This window comes from Brachyhypopomus gauderio, chromosome 7 (genome assembly GCF_052324685.1).
Source record: "Brachyhypopomus gauderio isolate BG-103 chromosome 7, BGAUD_0.2, whole genome shotgun sequence".
Classification (NCBI taxonomy): Eukaryota; Metazoa; Chordata; class Actinopteri; order Gymnotiformes; family Hypopomidae; genus Brachyhypopomus; species Brachyhypopomus gauderio.
In genome coordinates, this window is record NC_135217.1 from 4,441,586 (window position 1) to 4,457,432 (window position 15,847).

General features: G+C 42.4%; 1 long non-coding RNA gene across 3 annotated transcripts; it reads left to right on the plus strand.

The window, feature by feature from the left end:
* Positions 1 to 7,144: 7,144 nt before the first annotated feature.
* On the plus strand, positions 7,145 to 12,821 carry LOC143518537 (uncharacterized). Of its 3 annotated transcripts, none has more exons than XR_013132224.1 (4): positions 7,145 to 7,428; positions 7,616 to 8,949; positions 9,241 to 9,352; positions 11,616 to 12,821. It is a non-coding gene; the product is annotated as an uncharacterized LOC143518537 (long non-coding RNA). The 3 variants fall into 3 exon arrangements; XR_013132225.1 differs by having other exon boundaries at positions 7,616 to 7,846; positions 8,831 to 8,949; positions 9,241 to 12,821; XR_013132223.1 differs by having other exon boundaries at positions 9,241 to 12,821.
* Positions 12,822 to 15,847: the final 3,026 nt, after the last annotated feature.

Sequence of the window (15,847 nt, forward strand, 5' to 3'; positions counted from 1 at the left end):
GAAGCAACTCGAACTGCTCTTTAAGCAGTATTATTCTGATTTGTCTCATTATTACAATCTGTATGGATTTATTTCAAACTCCTACAGTTTCCTGCAGTGAAACTGCAAGCAAAAAAGGAGGACTACATTTTGGACATATACAGCCTAATGTTGCCTTGGTCACACAATGGCCACCCCATTTATAAATACCTAAAATCGTTACTGCAGTGAATCAAACTAATGAGGCAGAAAATTTCATTCTAGCCTGCAAAACATTTCCAAAGAATGTTTTGCAGGCTAGAAAGCAAAACATTCACATAATTGCTGCAATTAATGTCCTCATGTAAATGAATGAATGAATAAATAAATAAATATCGCCAGATTTTTTTAAACCAGTCCAACAGCCAGCGCCCACTGTGGTAATGAAGGCAGGCGTGGACGAAGCAGGTCTTTACAGACAGATGGTGAACCACGACACAAAATCATGGTTCCCCATGAAAACCAACTGTTTATAAAATGGCGCGCGCGTGTGTCATTATGCATCACAAAGATGTTGGAAACTTGCCTTTATCTCATCTCCGTGCTATTCTCTCCCCGGCCCGTGGACACTCATTTGCAACTTTGCAGGAGGAAAAAGACAATGGACTATGGAGTCAGAGCCCAGAACAGCCTAGCCATGTAGAACACAGTCCAGCACTGTTAAAAAACCCCTCTAAATCTATACCATGTAACGTTCCCAGGTCTTTTCACAGATAGCTTGATATGTTCAGCGAAAAATTTAACATCATCATGTTCATGGTGCACTAATGTATGCAAAACCAGAAAACTGGCCCCTCATCACCATCCTAAACACATTTATAAAGTGACAGTAGTGAGATTGCATAAATGTTAAATCGTCTTTTCAAGATGACATGCACAGATAAAAACTGGCATTGTCTCTTCACAGCTAGTTGTAAACGTATGATACAGATCATGATGTAATTACTATTATCATGTCTATTCATGAGCTGGGTCAGGGGCTTCAGCAGTCAGTGTGGAGGAAAAGAAACTTGCAAGTCGCTCAGACTGAATCTGAACCGCTAAATTAGGCTTTTAATGTACCTTGTCTACTGTTTCAAATGCCCTTTTGACTTCAGGGATGGGTTTTTTTTTTGCTGTTTCTTGACACATTTCCTCAGCAAAAGCGCACTGCTTACATCCCTGCAAATAATTCCGCGCCACGTGTGTAATTAGTCGCCTACCGAGAAAGTAGCCAAACTTGCATTTAAAGCTGTTGCGCTAATTATACGACTGTCTGCAAACAGTGACTGCTGCTTGTAGAAGACTGTGATCAGTGCGCTTTTCTTAGCAGACCAGGCCCCGCCCCCTTCATTTTTCCCTATGGCTGTGTGACACTTCCAAGACATCATTTTGGGAGCTGCTGTAAGCAGGAGAGACAAGATGGCTAACTGGCCCAGGCTGGCAATGCATGGCTTCACAGAAAGCAAAAACAAACAGTCTCCCTCTTCAGTGCTGTACTGGCAGTCTCTAGTTATTCTAGAGACCTCTGTCCCACAGGACACCGACTGAAGTAACACTGGAAGTTATACTGCTGAGGAATCCGCTAGAAATAATATGGATGAAATCATTTCACTTGTCTGAAAAATTCGATATAATGAGCTGCTGTTACTTGAATATGTACACTACCATACATATTGTCATTTACAGTGACAATATCAAAACCCAGAACTTTCAATTCTACCTTTTACCTAGTCTGATTGTGTGAATTATGTGTGACTTGTGTATTTGTGTGTTAACGGGCCGCCCAATGGAGGATGGGTTCCCTTTTGAGTCTTGGTTCTCCCGAGGTTTCTTCCTAATCCCCACCATCATAGGGAGTTTTTCCTCGCCACTGTCGCCTTTGGCTTGCTCATTAGGGTTCTGGACCCATAGTATTGTTAACCTTGTAAACCCTGTAAAGCTGCTTTGCGACAACTTGAGTTGTTAAAAGCGCTATACAAATAAACTTTGATTGATTGATTGATTGACTACCTCATTGTGAACTCTAGTAGAATAGTGCAACAACTCTTAGGAAAGACAACAATATATTTCAATCCAAGCTTCCATTTTTTTGTGATGTCACCTGAACAATACAGACAAAATATTAAAAACCCAGTTGACAATTCAAAGGAACTGAATAAAATACACTCAAACAGAAACATATAGGGGCCAGTGATTTTTCATAATTAATAATACTGTATGGTCAACAAACATTTTATCATAAGGTGGGGAAAACCTGTAAAGCAAATGGAGGATAATTCTCTATCCAGCTCACAGCTCAGCAACGCCACACTACCCAGAAGTCATAGGGCAGATCGTTGCCAAGTATTTCTTGTAGGTAAGGGCCAATGACCATCTTTCAGTGGGAGCTTTTGTGCACTGACATGGTGAACCAGCTTGGCGTGTCGGTTCCCTCTGCAGAAGGCTCTCGAGCAAAACGTGTCCGTGTTGTTTTACGTCCCTGTCTGACGTGTGGGGGACAAGGGGAACAGGCAAACGTTGTAAAGTTCTACTTCACATCCTGGGCTTTTCCTGCCAAACAGTTTGAACAACTTTCTTCCTCTGCGGCTGCCCTAAGAGCCAATCTGGACACAACAGTGGAAAAGAGAAACTTTTTTTTTGGTCATTTGGTGACGGAATCATGTCAGAGGTCATATCAGTGCGATGCCACCCCGTACAAACGTGCACCTTTGACTAACACCTGCTCGACCGTTTGGTGTGAGTCCTCGTAACCAGCTACACTAATTACTCCTTTCATTGCACAGATCTCAGTGAGATCACTGTGCTGGCAACTTATGGCATGGGAGAATATATACGCACACATACACTGCAAACCACACACCTAACCTCTGACCCTCACTGCTTCCAAAACCCCATCCTCAGCAGAGGGGGCAGCTACCACGCTCCATGGATATAGACAAGAGACGGGGTTTCCCCGCAGGGCCGTAAGCTCGTAAGCAGCCGTGCTGGGAGACGCTGTCAGCGCGTGCTGCACCGGCCCTTGACCCGGGCGCTCGAGAGCTCGAGAGCTTCTGTCATCCATCGATCTGTAATTACGGCGTCGTCGCTCGGCTCGCGGCTCTTTCAAACGTTTTGGACGTACAACTGGAAAGCGGAGCGCCGATGTCCGGCCGGATCGCTGCCGGACGTCGGGGAGACGCTGCGGTCATCAATCACAAACGCCACTGCGCGAGCCTTCTGTAATTCGTTGTTACGTTGGCGAAGAAATGGGTTCGCCGACACTGCAGATCACGCTCAGATCAGGGGAGGCGAGAGCGATGTATTGGGAAAGCTTCAGATCTAGAATGTTCCATTAGTCCGAAAGTGGAAGTGGAATTCATTTTTGTTCCTTTGTTTGTGGTTAAAACCACGATAATATATCAAAGCGTGTGAATGTGACAGCCAGCAGACTCTTGACTGTAATGACTAGATCAAATATACGAGTTTAGTCGCATTCCTCCTGTCTTCTCTCTGCTCGGTTTAGTGTTGACTTCAGTGGCGCTATCCCCATAACCCTTGGCCTTTGAAGGGGTTCAGTCCACCTTTTAAATTGCTATTGAACTGCACCCCATTGGCAGAATCACTACAGTGCGCAGACAGAGAAAGAGTTAATTAAGGATATCCAATTGGCAATTTGAGGATCCAGTCCAGTTCAAAATCTCAGACCTCTCTCTCTTGAAGGCCACTATGCTTCACATCAGTAATCACCACCACTTGAACTGAATAATGATTGCTTGGTGCCACTCCAGTGCACAGAATTAGCTGCTGGAGCTCCTCCCACACCCTGTTCCCGTGGCACCGGGGCCCCGAAGAAGGCAGTCATGTGCAAAGACGGGCCAGGTCGTGTGCGTGCTCCCGAACGCGGCCAAGACCCGGCTCGGCCCAGTGCCGGTGTGATCTTGATTGCTTGAGGCATTCCCATCAGTGGGGCCCCGCTGAGTCCCGAGGGGCTTCTGCCTCTGAACAGATGAGAGTAGGTACACACTGATTTCACCTGGGATGCTGAAATCAAATCTAACTGCTCTGCCTGACGTATGTACAGGACAATTACATTGGCGGGTTGTTTGCTCATATTATGGTGGACAGATGACATATTTGTGTTGGCTAAGATGTGCAGGGAAACTGAGTAGACAACTCTGGTATGGGGAATGTCAAGTATGCCGGAATGTTCTTTACAAGCTTAAAAGATTACACATGACATTCTTCACCTTTAAGAGTCAATGCCAAATCAAAGCAATTATAAAAATATACCAGATGCTTGATATTTGCTCTCTTTCCCTATGCATGTTTCTCTCGCTTTCTCTCTCTCTCTCTCATACACACACACACACGCACTGACATCATTTAGAAATGTCATTGCAACAGTAGTGTTTTTCTTGCCTGCAGCAGTCTGGAATGGTTCTAAAACCTTTGCCATCAACAACAACATAAGAAATAAAACCTTAATAATGAGGTCACAGGAAAATGTCTTCATTTTATGAGCAGCCAGTGGTGCCTGACCTTAGGCACTAAGAAAATATACCTTTACTATCACTGCTCGATCACAAACACACAAACTACTGCTAGAAACTCAAACTACAGCAATCTTTGCAGGAAAAAATACTAGTTACCAATGAAAGATGGAGACAAACAAATATGTTTTTGGTACAGATACAACAGAGAAAAGCAACATTCACTTAAACATGAAATGCTTCTCTCAGAAATAGGCAGTGGCTAAGAGTGGCACTGACGTTAAGACCAACAAAGAATCACAAAGAATCACAGTAGTTATTTCCTTTTTTAAACAAAAAAATTAAAGAATAGATACAAAGTTAAACACTAATAATGAGTAATTTTTTTAAATCTTGGGGAAAAACATCGTACTAAAACCTCGTACTAATCGCTGTAATCAAATCTTGCAATCACTGGCCTGATGTCTCCAGAGGACAGGCTGCGGATAGGCTGTTAGTCAACAGCCAACCGCAAAGCTCGGTGATAGTCAACAACCAACCGCAACGCTCTGTGTTAGTCAACAGCCAATTTCAACGCTAGGCTTCTTGCCTGAATGATTGTTTGCGTAACAGCACTTTGTCTGAGTGGAACCACTGGAGATTATTGGATGGGAGTTGCCCCTCAGTGGTGACCTGTCACCAGCCTTCACCCCTGTACAGCTAGTAGTGTCTGTTCATCCATTAACTGACCATGTGTTATTTCATTAAAACGCAATCACAAAATATAAAGCCACTGTGTACTGTTGGGGAAATGTCAAGCTCAAGTGTGTGAAACGTTCACTTCCTGCAGGTGTTTTAACGATGGTTTAAGGATCCGCAGCATTGATTCATTTCTTTAAACGCTAAATTACTAAATATGGCATGTCAAGATATTATATGTATGTGTATCAAAGGATAATTCCACATTTATGCTTGGTGATGATGTATATATACAAGCATTTAGATTAATAAAGGCCTTCAAAATAAAGGTCTCACAATTATAGCAAAATCTACGGCAAGCACCTATTTGCATCCTAATTGTCAGGATTGTATTAGTTATTTGAACAAATCCACCCTATCAACAGAAGACATTATCCCATGTACTATTATCTACATAACAGTGAGGATGATTTGTCAAAATGACCACAAATTCAATGGCCATATAATTACTTTTTGATTGAGAAACCTAACAGTGTATTTAGATTACAGTACAGAGAAAATGTGCTACAAGTAACTCTCTGCATACAACTGTCTGCCTGTGGTCATGTACAAAATTTCAGATTTTAAAACACACGTGCAGATAATGCATTGATAATTCTGATCAACCCTGTTGGGTTTAATGTAGCTTTCCAAATTTAGGTAATTGAAGTCCTCTACATTAATCAGTCTCATTCATTCAGTCTCATTTAATTCTATTAAATTAAAATCACATTTCACATGCACCCTACAGAAATGCAGCGTTGCACGAAAACTAATAAACTTATAACTCAAAAGCAACTGAGATGGTCTTTAATGAAAAACATAACAAGAAGACAAACAGAGCAATAAGCTGGGGGCAAAATGCAACAGAAGTGAAGACAGGAGAAAGGCGGATGGAAGACAGAGCAGGAGGCCTGGACCTGGATTCCTTCGGGATAGCAAGACGTATTCCCAGAGCTGAGCTGGTCAATGCAAAGCAAAGCCTGGAGGCACTTGTGGGCTTAAATAAGGAGCATATAACCATGTACAGGTGTGTGTGTGTGTGTGTGTGTGTGTGTGTGTGTGTGTGTGTGTGTGTGTGTGTGTGTGTGTGTGTGTGTGTGTGTGTGTGTGTTATTAGTGGGTGATTGGGGACATAGAAGTGAATGAGTGGTGATTGGTAGAAAAGCTGATGAATGACATGGTGGAGGCGTCTGATTGGCTGGGTGATGGAAATTTGCTTTGTGTGTGTGTGTGTGTGTGTGTGTGTGTGTGTGTGTGTGTGTGTGTGTGTGTGTGTGTGTGTGTGTGTGTGTGTTGTGTGTGTGTGTGTTTGGCTGGTTTGAGTTGGAGCATGACACAAACTTTGTTACACTAGCTACATATAAAGGGCAGAGCAGTCAAATAAGCCCTTCACTAATGTGCATGATCAATACCTAGAAACTACTGAGAACAGCTGGTACACACTGCCTGTTATAACATGACAGCTAATTAGTTGAGTTGATTTGCATACGGACAGAGTATTATCATTGCCATTATTACTTTGACTTTTAAGACTTTTATTTTGGTGAACTTCATTACATCTAAATGCCTGTATATGAGCATTATTACTGGGTAAAGATAAAGGTGGAATAATGTTTTGATTCACACAGTATCTTGAAATCTTTTATTCATTCAATTAGAATTGGGATCAACATGGTGGATCAATGGCCCAAATGTCCTCTTTAGTGCCAACATGGCTGTACCGCCATTAGCATACATTAGCATACGTAGCATACACCTTTTGATGCTCTGAGCTGCAGTGCGTGTGAGAAACTCACTCCAGCTCATGACTGCGGTATCGTCTGCAGGTGTACTGATCAAGCCTCCAAGCCTCTCCTTTAAACGGAGTAGGTGCAATACCTGAAAAGTTTTGTATTAAAGGTGCAGTGTGTGAAATTTAGGGAGAGATATTAACACGTCCAGTAGAGGCTGCCATGTTGTGCTGCCATGTGTCTGCTGTAGCTCACAACACTGCCTCTACAGTGCCTTTCCCGCTTTTAGCGCCAGCTTAAATTTAGTTTTACAGACCACAAAAGTCATTTCTAAATCATTTCAAACGCAAGTTCAGAACTTGACTAATGACTACTTGTCGTGGTTGTAGACTATGACATCATTTTGAAAATACCATGGCACCTGATGGCCACCGTAGTTTCTACTACACTCTTGGAAAGAGACGGACAAGGGAGGGGTAATCAGCCAGTCGTGGTCTGCAACCTCACTCGTAGGTGCCACTAAATCTTACACACTGCCCCTTTAAGCATGACCATCTGTTATTTTTTTCTCTGTGGATATGTGTGTTGTGTGAGGTATCCTGGTGCCTAGAGGGGAGGATGAAGTAATATGTAAATGGTGTTTGAATTGGAGGAAGCCATTACTCTTCTTTCACGGCCCTTTCAATTCGCTTGCAGACTATTTGAGGAGCCGGACGCCGTCTGACCGTTACTCAACCACCCGCCGGACCCGGCCGGCGCCGACATCACTCAGGAGTGGATTTCTGCTCGACGCACCTACGATGCGCAATCAGGAGCAAGGGCCGTAGTGAACGTGTTCATCTTCGTTTTATTCTCTGAGATCTCTGCTTCTCTGTTCAAAAGTGTCAAGGCCGTCAAAAGGAAGCAGGCACACGTGCATTTGTGCGTGTGAGTATTGAAGTGGTTTCGCTGTCTTCTTTGGGTCTCCCTTTATATTGATTCCAGAAGCTAATAGGAGGCTCTCATAAAGTCAATTTATTTTATTTCACTAGGATTGTTATGGACATGGCTCATTATTCTGGATCATAATAAAGCTAAACAGTGGCCCTCAAATTAGGTCAAGGGGATAGAGTTAATGTACCTATATTAAATGATATTACTTAAAATGTGATAATAATTGATATATAACTTACTGTGTTTTGTCACAGTAACACAACTTCCAGATAAATGGCAGTTTTGTCATTTTGATGTTCATAGCAGCAATACATTGCCATGTGGTTCTATTCCAGTCCTGTGTGGATGTGCTGTGATGTCCAAGCACTTTCAAAAGCAAGAACACGTCTCATTTCCTTGATATGCTGAATTAAAGTAGTGAGCGGGTTAGGAACATGAAGCCGAGAGTGTTACAGTTGGCAATAGACTGTGTGCAATCAAAGACGAATTGTATTGCTTTGCTTTTTTCAAATAACAGACTCCATTGTTTTAAACAGGCACCTTGTCACGCCTTTCAGAATAGCCTTCGTTAATAGCTTTTCACTCATTTTTTTTTAATGGTGCGACTGCTGATTAGAAAAATTAAATGTAGAGTTTGCAATTATTCAAGCAAATAGAGACATTAAAAGCATTTGATGTTTTGTATTAGGACTAAGTCATTCCTTATTTCCTCCTGTAATAACGTTGATCTGTGAAGCGGTAGAGGGGGCACGGGGCCAACATAGAGAGAGAAAATGATTGAGAGAGAGAGAGAGAGAGAGAGAGAGAGCAACACCTTTCGCCCAATTCTGCCACTTTATCAAAAGAAAGCCTTGCCTCCCAAACTCAGTGCAGCTGTTTCACTTTGAGCAAAACATCTTTTGGTCCGAGGTCTATCTCATTTTTATAGCTCCATCTTGAAGCCATTGGCCTACTCATTCTGACCCCTCCCACCTCAAGGATCACTTATTGTCCTAATTGGCTGTCGAAGGACATTCCCCACCCACTTCAGCGCCTCTCAAGACCAGAGGAAAGCAGAACTGAGCCTCCGGGCTGAAGAGGTCTCTCTTCATTTTGAGGTTGATTTTATTAATCATTTTGGGATTGATTTTATTCTTTATTTTAGGGTTGATTTTATTCTTCATTTTGATGCATTGCTGTGTTGATTTCTGTTGAACAGTATCATGTATTTCTTTAGTATTGAAGAAAAAAAATCTTAGGATATACACGGCAACATAAAACTGAATTTTAAAGACATCACAGAAAAGCAACACAGAAGCAACTACTGTGCGATATAAAGTGGTGTTTACATACGTTTATATTTAACCTGGTGCATCACGGAATGAAAATGTGTAACTTTTTACTTCTAGATGAAGAAAGTAAGGAATCCAATTTGGAAGTTGGCAGAAGGACCTCAGACCACACATGCGGTGATCTTGAGCTGTTGACAGCTGACTGCATCTTTATGCAATACACCATAAGGTTTGGTACAAAGAAATTTATTTTGACTTCTCAAGGAGAATGTTGTTTACTGTATTCTGTTGCCATATGGGGCTTGAAATACAGCGTTTCTTTTTAAAATGCCAAAGAAAGGCTTCAGATGTTCCAGTAAACATTATCCACACTCCTCAAAGGAAGTGAACTTCATGGTCAACATCATGGTCATTTTATTTTAAATCTAGTGTGTGGGAGCACAGAGCCAAAACAGGAAAAACGACGTCACCTTACCGCCTTTACAAATGTCGCCCACATCCTGTGTCCTCTATCCCGGTGTCAAGGAGACAGGTGTGCTACCTTCTCATTGTAAACGAGACAGGTGTGTCTCCTTCCCAGTGTCAGGGAGACAGGTGCATTTCCTTCTCGTTGTGAGAGAGACAGGTGTAGACCTTGAGTATCCCTGCCTTCAATGGTTACAAAGAGAACCGGTCTGTCAAGAGAGCCGCGACACTGTTCAGAGAGTCAAGGCGCCTTAAAGGTACCTTCATGTTTTTAATTAATTACCTTTAAGGTCCATCTCATTCACATGGTTTTGGTGTGGCCCTGGCTACTCTATATGCCTGCTTGCTGCCATTGTGACATCACAATTGGCACCTGATTTCCAGAATGGGCAAAACAAAGAGATCAAAGGCCCATCAGCCCTGTAACGTTGCCTTCTGGGAAATCCTGGGAATTCATTTACCTCCTCACTGGAAGGGCAATAAGTCCACCGGCACAGGCAACCATTGGGACAACGAAGGCGCAGTGGTGAATGTTAAAGGGCACTGGCAGTGTTACTCTGATGTGGGTGCAGTAATAGTGGAAGGTAAGCGGTGAACACAGGGCAGCTGTGAGATAGTGGTGGGAAATGGGGGCGAGTGGGGTGAGATAGCTTATAGTTACAATCCTCTGGTGAGCAGAAGGCTAGCAGAGCCATATCTGCTGCTGACAGAAACCATTCTATCCACCCAACACGGCAAATGCATACTGGAACCTTATAAGGCTTTTTTAAAAATAGTAGTCTTCTGTACTTTGTGGAAGGCAGTATTTCTGGCTATGGCAGGTGTCTTGTTAGTGGGTGACGGAGCTGACAGTGATCACTCGCCAGATGTAGGTGTAGAGCTAATGATGGTGCTGGAGATGACACTGCTGCTGAGGTGGCGATAGTAAATTGAAGTTCCTTCTGTGTGTGTGTGTGTGTGTGTGTGTGTGTGTGTGTGTGTGTGTGTGTGTGTGTGTGTGTGTGTGTGTGTGTGTGTGTGTGTGTGTGTGTGTGTGCGTGTGTGTGCGTGCGTGCGCCTAGCCCACTCAGTACTCAGTCGAAGTCTCATCTGTCTACATGCAGGATTCATGTTCTCGGCACCATACATGTACCTGCAAAGAGGAACACACACACACACACACACAACACACACACACACACACAAACATGTACATTTGCCTGTACAGACTATGCGACCGTACCAAGTGGGTTACTGAAAATTTCCTTGCTTGATTCGAGTTGCCACAACCTAATTTAATTACGTCAGTTATTAGTATAATTTGACAATTAAACTATGCGATTGAATCTGCTTTGACTAGAGGGGATTAGTTTGCCCACTGATCTTGACCAAGTACATTTTTACAGGGAAAAACCAGTTTACTTTATGACACATTATTTGAGACCTGTAGCATGGAATTGGAATAGAAGTGTAAGCAACACCACACTGTTTTTCGTATATTTACATGCACTTGTCAGTTGTTAAGCTCCACTGGCTGCTTCAGAAATTCCTTGCTATAGAAAATTACTAAACAAATGCTCAGACATCAAGATTTTTGTCATCATCATGTCTTTGTTGAAAAAAGGTCACAGCTAAAAGTATCACAGAGAAAAAAACAAACAAACCTTTAATTTTAGGTTCTTGTTTTGAATCCATCTGGTGTCCATCAATGGGTGATAGGTGGTTTATAGTGAGCTGCATCATCCTTCTCCTGTGGTTGCAGCTCTTTGAGTTACCAGCTCAGGATCAATCCAAGTTGAATAAAAAAAAAATCAATTCCTCATATGGCCTGAAGTAATGAAACATTTGAAAACCTTTTGTATCAGCCAAACCTTTTAGCATTCTTCCAAACCATTATGGTCATTGATTCTAGTACACTGTATGGCCACTGAAATTCTAGCATTTAAACACAAACTACAAACTCAGACCCATAAATCTTGCACAAACAGAAAACACTGACAATTGATGGCATTGTCAGATACCTGACCACTTTGCTGGTTCCTTTTCAGAAAACAGTCATAGCGATTTGTGGAGACAGAATCATCTCCCAAGGCCTTGGCCTTCCATTAGCTCTCACTGGAGAAGATCAAACTTCTGTGCTCAACCTTACAGATGAACTGTATAAATCAATATACAAAGCCACTGGCTTATTGCACTGTGGATGGCTGATTGTTTTAGCTGTTGGTCCACTGCGTGGAGATGGCCTACAACAATGTTAAGGGGGAATAGCACCAATTTTCAATATGTCATTAACTATAGGTGTGACAATTTCAGAGGTAACATCATCTTTGTGGGTGGGATGTAAAATTTAATTGGGGGCGTACGATCAGAAGATCCTGCCAATACATATCTGACACGCTCCACTCAACAGTAGAATTTAAAACACAGTAAAGTTGAGAGCATTTGCAATTTGAAGGACAATTAATGCATGACTGAGGTTTAAAATCAATTAAACAAAAAGTTGTGAAATCTTGAATGGAAAATATCTAGTTCTCCTTGGTTTATTCTTATACTTAAACTGGATTAGGTTTCTTCCATTGTACTGTTAAGCCGTTGTTAACTTATTTGGTTTATGTAAATCGCATGCAAACCAATCACTTTTTGTCTAATGGTTTTTCTTGTAAAATAACATGAAATGCCCCAAAAGTTGTTTTCAGTAATCCAATGTACCACATAACACCACATAATGTACTTTATAAACTCAACAAAGTGATAAATTTTAGGTTAACAATATAAAAGAAGTAGCGCAACCTAAAGTGTTTTCCATGGTTTTCAGACGAAATGCAGATTCAGGGAAATGCACTGTAAAGTAAAACCACTGTAAAGTACATGCACTGTAAAGTAAATGTAATGTAACGCTCAGTAATGGGCCCCTCACATGTTTCTGATGTAACTTTAAACGTCCATAATTACAACATCAGCAAGTATTGATATTGGATGCAGGCTGAGATTTCTGTGCTCTCCAGCATTAAATCTGAGCAAATTATGACTGCAGCTACTCGACGAACACAGGCACTGGGTCACAGGCACTGGGTCATCCAAGGAGACTCTGAAGACCAAGCTGGACCTTCGCAAGGCATGCTGGGATGTGTACAAGACAGGTGAACGTCACTGGCTGCTGTCACCCCTGAAATGTCTTTTTGTGCCCAGTCTTACTGCTGAGCTAAAATAATTGATTCCGGTGGCCCAGCTAAAAAAGAAAAAAAAAATCTTCTGAATGAGACCGGCCTGATTACTTGTCAAGTTCTGGGTTTTTCTTTTAGGCTTCTATTTTATGAATTCACATCTCTGCTTAAATCATAAATGTCCCAGAGGAGTAAATTATTAGTGACTTTGTAATAAATGTACCAGACCACTAAAAAGTTACAACTTAATAAATAAATGAGCACAGAGGAGCAACTGACAGAATTAATGTCTGATGACATTTGCCCTAAATCAAAGCTGAAAAGATTTATATCCACGGAATACACATAGGTACCAGAGTCATTTATCATCCATCAGATGTGGCTGGTCTGGAATGAACTGTCAGCCCTTTGCAAGCAAAGTGTGCAGGAAGATGCAGTTTTGTCAGTCTGTGTTCCAGCGTATCAAGGCCATAAATCATTGGTAGTGTGCAGATTGGGAAAACTTGGAGATTGTTTTGTTTTTCAGTAAATTACACAGCTTTCCAATACTGGTGTGGTTTCGTTTCATTTGTTTCTCTAATTTGTTGTTACTGTAAAGATTAATGGGCTATTTTATTAGCAGGTGCAACTGTAGAGAGAACACATTTGGTCAAATTATTATTAAACACAGTAGCGAACCGAGACCATTAAGCCTGGGCCCGTTTCCTCTCCTAATTAACTGCAATAAAGAAAAAATAAAAAAATGGAGACAACAGTAGGCTACAGCTTTAGAGACGCAATAAACAATAATATATGTACTAGATAACTTCTTAAGGTCCACAGCTCCGTGTTCCTCGGGAGCGGAATATGTAAACAACGCGCACAAGGACATCAAAGGATTGAATCGAAACTAGCTAGCGGTGGTACGCTAACGACGGCTAGCCTCGCCACAGCGGGCGGAAATTATCATAAGGCATCGGCGCAGATGGAAATTCTGAAGTGAGGGGGACCAAGCTGTACAATATATACGTTTATGCTTGTAGATGCTAGATTTCGGATGGGGTCAATATAAATCTGGAGGGGACATGTCCCCCCCCGTCCCCAGTGCCATCTGCGCCCCTGTCATAAGGTTAAGCCCACCCACTAAGAGGGAAGATATGATTGGTCAATTTTAGTGTCATATGAAATTGGTATTGCGCTGAATTATAACTGCCAGGCCCTCTGTACATAGTTGCCAGGTTCGCGGTTTTCACGCCAAATTGGGGTTTTTTGATATCCAGCTGCGGGTAAAAATTCTGGGGTGCGTTTTTTTTGGGCTACTTTGGAGTTGGGCTACCGTGGGAGTTACAAGTCAACACAAAGAATCGATCGCGATATAATACTCAATTTGTCTCCATTTTACACTCGCCACCCCCCCCACCCAAGTTGACAGCTTCCACTTGCCCCCCCCAACCCCGTCGACAGCTTACACTCGCCACACCCCCCCCCCCCCCCCCCCCCCCCCCCCCGTCGACAGCTTACACTCGCTGCCACCCCTCCCCCAAAGGTCAACAACTTTGGGCTAGTTTAGGCTTCTGAACTACAAACATGCACATCTGAGCTTCCACTTATCCCCTAACCTTCCAACACAGATTGAATAGACATGGTTGAATAATTTATTTGCTTATATTTTTGTAATTGTTTAGATGTCGATTGTTGGATAAATTATATATATTTATGTTTTAAGAATATTTTAGGCCCTCTGAGAGGGCTTAGAGGGCCCTGACGGTTCCCCACTGATTAAACATAGTTTTAGTACCTTTACGCTCACTTAATGTTATACAATTTGACCAAATAGACTTGGCTCATGATGTTTTTAGGCAGGCTGAGGAGGGTGAGAACAGCTCAGGCGTGTGGCTTTTCACACTTCATGAACACGCTTGCAGGACGCTTGCGGGTTGAATGCAGAGTATGCTTCACATGCAGAGGCATAAGGGAAGAGTCCTGTGAACGTGTCTTTGTCTCAGCACGATTGCACGAGACTCCCTTGCTCTCTTAATTCTGGGTTAAGGGGCTTTGATGTTCTTCAACACTACCACTGCTTCAGCTCAGCCCTACGCGCTGTGATTATCGGGAATGACAGAGCCAGTGATGGTGCTATTTTCACGTTGACCTCAATGCCTTTCACTGGCTTCCACGCCACACTTTTATACTGGTGCCAGCTAGCACATGAAGCACCACAGCTTTGTGGCTCACGATCTCCTGTGACCACCGATGCCATAATTATTTATATATCTAACAAGTATCTCAGCATGTTGTTGTTGCTTCTGGATGGGAACGTTGAATGTTGAAAGATCATAACATTCAGAACCTTTAAATTGTAGTTAAATTTAATTTTCATTTAAATGAAAACCCATTGTCGCACACCTCTCAAAACTGGGATGGGAGGATGAAGAAGGTGTGACGTAATCTGGGAATGCATGCATGTGAGTTTACTGAAGAGTGAGAGAGAGAGTGTGAGAGAGTGCCCCGCTGGGTCTCCTGCATGAGAGATGTCATGGGCCCGAGTCTCACAGACACCAGACACACATGGTGGAGCTGCCGTATAGGAAGGAAACTGGGCGGAGTACAGGATGAGAGAGATGTTGGATGAAAGGGGTGGGTTTGGGGGGTGGAGGCAGGGGATGCAGGAGTAATAAATCAAAGCCTCGAGATGAGTGAACTGGTTGGCGTTGGGGAGAGAGCTGTTAAGCCATCCACCTTAATTCCTACCCAGCTCACCCAAAGGACAGCCAAGTTCCTTATTCATTTTCTGTAAGCACGTTTTTAACACACGGTTCTTTATCAGAGGTGAGAGGAGCAGAATCAATAAAAGTCTTTGCTTTTAGACATGGTTAACCCTTAAAATGGCATTTGAAGAGCAGTTGCTTTACCAGATGAAGAGGGTCATACCCAGTAACGATGTATAGTAATGAAGTAGAAACTACTTCACTACTGTACTTAAGTACTAAAATGCTGGAGTATTATTTTTTCTTCTACTTCCATTTTTACTTCACTACATATTTTCCATCCGTTTAATACTTTTACTCCAATACCTTTTTTACATGTTGTATAGTTACTCGTTACCAGTGTTGTGAATAACGCCGTTAAAAATAACA